Genomic DNA, 6000 nt, shown 5'->3' with positions numbered 1-6000 from the left:
CAGCGAGAGTCCCTACAATATCTACAATTCATGATTTCTCACTCCCACTGAACTGGCCATTCTCAATAAACTTAGCATTACTAGACTCAATTATTCTCGCACTATGGTTAGGACAATAGAATCTGTAACCTTTGGACTTTTCAGGATACCCAATGAAGAAACTACTAATTGTTTTCTCATCAAGCTTCTTTTCATGTCAATTATACACCTTTACTTCTGCTGAACAACCCCAAACATGGAGATGCCTTAAACTGGGTTTCCTTCTTGTCCACAATTCATAAGGGGTCTTAGGAACTGCCTTACTAGGAATCCTATTAAGCATATATGTAGCGGTCTTTAATGCATACACACATAAAGATAAAGGTATAGTACTATAATTTAGTATAGACCTAACCATGTCCATTAAAGTATGATTCTGCCTTTTAGCCACACCATTTTGTTGTGGTATATTGTGCACATATACCTCTACTTTTAAGAAACTTAGAAAATGGACTTGGACATTGTCCACTTTCATTAAATTTTTCATAAAATTCATCACCTCTATTAGATCTTACAACTTTCACTTTTATATATAACTACCTTTCTACCTCATCAATGAACATTTTTAAGACATCCACTGATTAAAACTTTTCATGCATTAGATACAAATATCAATAACATGAAAAGTCATCAATAAAGGTGATAAAATACTTTTCACCGCCCCAAAATGGAACGTCAAAAGGTCCACAAATATCAAGTGTGTATCAATCCTAGAAGTTCATTACTTCTTGTAGCTAATTTCTTTGATATTTATTTAGTTTGTTTTCCTTTAATACAATCTAAACATATATCCTAGTCACTAAAATCCAATTGAGGTAAAATTTCATTTTTCATTAACCTCATTATCCTTTCTTTGGAAATATGACCTAATCTTTGATGCCACAAATAAGCAAAGCTATCATTATGTATATTACACTTGCTATTAACACACATTCAACATTAAATAAGGATTCTTTAAACTTTACATCAAGATTGAAACAATATAAACCATCGATTAAAGTACCAGATCCATAATAGTACAAATCCTTAAACATAGAAAATACATTATTTTCAATATTGAAACTAAAACCTAATTGATCCAACTTTGCAACAGAAACTAAATTCCTAGCACATCCAGGTACATAGAGACATCCTTCCAAATCTACATGACACCCTATGTCAAAGATTAATCTATATGTCCCAATGTCCTTTATTTTTACCTTCATTATGTTTCTCATATAGAGAAACTTTTCAGTTCCTTTTATGGTTTGGGTCGAAAGGAATTCTTGCACTATATGTGACACATGAGTAATTGCTCCAAAATCAAGCCACCAGGTATTATTAGGAACCTCAAAAAGATTTGATTCAAAATTTATAGATATAAAATATACCTTTTTTTTCAAACCATTTCTTTCTTTTTGTGTAATCCTTCGTGAAGTGACCATTTTGTTTACAAAAGTAACACTTCTTTTCCTTGCAAACTCTTTCATCTTTAACCTTCAATTGAAATTTTCCCTTGTTCTTTTTTACTTGACTTGATTTTGCTAGTACTGGCTCCATCATGAGTCATGAGATGAATTGAGTTGTCTTTCATTTTCTTTAACTTCCCTTCCTTTTGAATTAACATGGCCTTAATTTCTTGAAAATTCCATTTTTCCTCAAGAGTATTATAGTTCACTTGAAATTGGTCAAATTCAACAGGAAGAGAGTTCAAAATGAATTGTACTAGAAAAGACTCACTCACTTCCATTCCCATGGAATTTAATTTAGCTGCTAGATTAGCCATTTTTGTCACATGATCATGAATTGGTTGAGACCAATCAAACTTTTTATTTGTTAGCTCACTTGATAGATTTACTACAATTGTCTTGTCAGTAATGGTAGATTGTGAGTAATCCTTGACCAATCTCATGAATTCTCTTTCATTATTTGTTTTGGGCATAGAAGGCTTTACATTTATAGCCATAGTCATTCTCATCAAGTTTAGTGCCAATTTGTTAGACCGCTCCCAAGCCTCATAGAGAGACTTATCAGCATCAGTACTAGCCTCTGTAATGATTGGAGAGGGCTTTCATCCATTACCAATGCCAAGTCCAAGTCCACTACACCCAGTTGAAACTAGATCATTTCAGACCAATCAGCATAGTTCATCTCATTGAACTTGATCATTAAGTTATCCAAAGTAAATATATTCAACATAACTGCATACATTTAAACAAACTCACACATTAATGTTTTGAGTAAAACTAATAGATTCAAATTACATCAACTTTAATCATGCATCTAAGTTCAACTTTGGGCGATAAATAAATACATATTCACATGAATAATGATGCTAAACAAATATACTTTAATGGATAATAAATCATACTTTTCTTGACATGCATGTTATCTTTGGATATACACACACTCAACAAGCATGAAAACAAATTTTTAATATCATTAATTATAAGCAACGATTCACCTTTGGATAATCTATGTATGTCTTATAATTAACAATTTTAAACAATCCAAATATATCAATTTCATAGCATCATTATTCTAATCGATTATGTTACTTGGAATCATATATAAACTCATAAATTAAAGCACTTGGGTGATTAACAAACCTTACTCACTACAAGAAAAACGTAAATTTTTTACGGAAAATTTCCGACGGATATGGATCCGTCGGAAATTTCTGACGGGGAAATTTCTGACAGAATTTTCTGTCAGAAATTTTCCGTCAGAAATTTCTGACAGAAATATAAATCAGTCGAAAATTTCCGATAGAAACTTTCCGACGGAAAATTCTGTCGGAAATTTTCGACGAAAAATAATTCCGTCAAAAATTTCTAACAGAAAATTTCCGACAGAATATTCCGTCGCAAATTTCTGTCGGAAATTTTCGACGGAATTTTCCGTCGAAAATCTTATTTTTAATTTTTATTTTTAATTTTTATTTTTAATTTTTATTTCTAATTTCTTTTTTTAATTTCTTATTTTTAATTTCTTATATATATTTGTAGTATTAAAAATTTTATATATCTTTTAAAGGTATAAATATATATTATAATTATTTATTACAAGTTTTTTATATCTACGATTAGTATTAAAGATGAAAATAAATTAGGTCATACTATATTTTATTATAATTTACTTAGTTTGAACCTAATTTTCTTTAAAAACATATATTTTAAGTATGACTTATTTATCTATCATAAACAATTTTTAAATATTTGGGTAGAACTACAATCATAAATACTTATTTTATAATAATTTAACACTATTAAAAATATAAAAATAAATATGTTAAATTTATAAAAATAAAGTTTAATTTATTTATGATATAAATATGTTTTTAATATCTAATATATATTTTTAGATGATAATTTATTTTAAAATATATCTTATAATAACAATTCTAAATGGAATATAAATCTTATGATTTTTCTTATTTTGATTTTTTTAATCAATGTATACAATTTTACTATTTTGATTTTTTCAATCAACGTATATAATAAATTAAGAAAACAAAAGAGAAACATGCATGCTATAAATTTTATTTTATCAAAAAATTATTTGTTTTAATATATTACATTATCTATGTGAATATTAAGATATATATATATATACATATATATATTATAATTAAATTTTTTTAAAAAATTAATTCATTATTAAGAAATTTTTTTTATCACATGAGAATTAATTTCCTTCAAAAATTTGACAGATATCAAATAAATAAACATTTTTTCTGAATCTATTATTAGAATATAATTTTTTTTAAAATATATTATTTTTTTAGATAAAAAATTATGTATATGTCAAATAGTAGTGAGGGCAAGTGCCTCACTATTTCAAACGTGCAACTGTCCATGTATATATATGTATGTATATATATATATATATATATATATATATATATATATATATATATATATATATATAATATATAGGGGGTTATAATTATACTGGTGTAACTTTTACTAAGTATTATGCCGCTCTATAACTTTATATTAAATGTAAATTTTATAAATCCAACCGTTAAATTAAAAGTTCATATCACTTTATACGTATATATCAAATTTTGTTAAAATTGAACAATAACTGGAAGATAATCCAAGAGTTGATATTTTAGTGTATTTTGAAATGAATATATTACATCAATTTTGTTTTATAAGAATGAAGTATCAAATCATCTTGGATTAATATAAAGTTTTGTATATATAATCTATAAGAGATATGAACTTTCAATCTAACAGTTGGATTTACCAAATTCACATTTAATATAAAGTTATTGAGCGGTGTAATACTTTTAAAAGTCACATTTAATATACACCGCTCAATAACTTTATATTAAATGTGAATTCAACTGTTAAATTGAAAATCTTTTACTCTTAAATCATATATACAAAATGTTATATATAATTAGATAAAATTTTAAGTTAGTATTTTATTAATAGTTGATAATTAGAAGAAAAAAAAATGGATAAATACATTTTTTGAATTTTATATGTTTGATTTAAGGTAAATAAATATGTTAAATTAATTAATAATTTATTTAAAATATTAAAATTTAATTTATAAGTATGTAATAAATAAATATTTATAATTTTATAAATTATATTATCATTATAAATTATAAAATTAAATAATTTAAATTATAATTTTAAATAAAAATAAGTAGATGTTAATTATAAAAGTAAGTACATATAAATAAATAATAATTAAATTTATTATTATTATTATTATTATTATTATTATTATTATTATTTGTAATATAAAATTATTATATATTATTATTATAGTACAAATATAAGATTGTATATTTGAGGATGACTTAAATGAATTAATTTGTACAAGTTATACTGACAACACACATAGACATTTCGGTAGCTTACTCATCAGAACTTCACAGTTAAGCGTGCTTGACCTGGAAATTAAAAATTAAAAAAAAAATTAAAATTTCTGATGCATTTTTCCGTTGGAAATTTTGACAGCAATTTCCGATGGATTTTTCCGTCAGAAATTTTGACAGCAATTTCCGACGGATTTTTCTGTCAGAAATTTCCGACGGATTTTTTTGACGGATTTTTCCGTCGGAAAATTATTTCCGATGGATTTTTTTTTCCGACGCCACTTTTTCCAACGGATTAAAATCCGTCGGAAATCCGTCAGAAAAAGAAAAATCCATCGGAAATTTACCTATTTCCGTCGAAAATCAACATTTTTCTTGACTTTAATATATAATTCCAAAAACATTCATTTATATATATATATAGATATAATTTTCCAATTCCTTTTCAAATACTATAAAGTCATAAACACAAAGAGCAAATATCAATTATTGCTAATAACCATGTGCTACATTGCACACTTAAAATTTAAAAACATATGCATTCTCTTGACATTAAAACAATTTAAATTCGCGTAGTCAATGACTTACGCACAATAAATGACTTAATCATTCAATTGAATTAAAACAAATGATTTCAATTGAAAATCTTATATGTGCTCATACATGATAAGAGTAATTGAAATCTTTATATATACTCCATGAATTAAGAATCAACACGATTCAATTGCAGTAAACCAAATTTTATGCGCACATAATTGGAGAATTTTGTAATGAATTCACTTTACTATGTGCACGTTGGCATATTCATATTAAAACAATTTCATTCAAGTGAATTGCAAATTAAAGACATATAACTATTATAGAGTAAAAAAAATATTTAATGAAAAAATATATTATCTCTAACTTTGCTATATTTAATATTATATTTAACATAATATTTAAATATTAGTTAATTAAATGAGAACTTACGAGATCACACGTATTAATAAAAATTTGGAGTAAATCATTAAATAAAATAAAATGTAGTTTAATGATTAATTAATTAAATTAAATTAAATTAATTGATAATAAATTTAATTAAATTGGATAAAAAATTGAACTTATATTGTATAAATACAATAAAAAAATACAAATTAAGTTTA

Source organism: Cajanus cajan, chromosome 5 (genome assembly GCF_000230855.2).
Source record: "Cajanus cajan strain Asha chromosome 5, NIPB_CcT2T_4, whole genome shotgun sequence".
Lineage (NCBI taxonomy): Eukaryota > Viridiplantae > Streptophyta > Magnoliopsida > Fabales > Fabaceae > Cajanus > Cajanus cajan.
The sequence above is the reverse complement of the archived record's forward strand: the minus strand, read 5'-3'. Positions refer to the sequence as shown.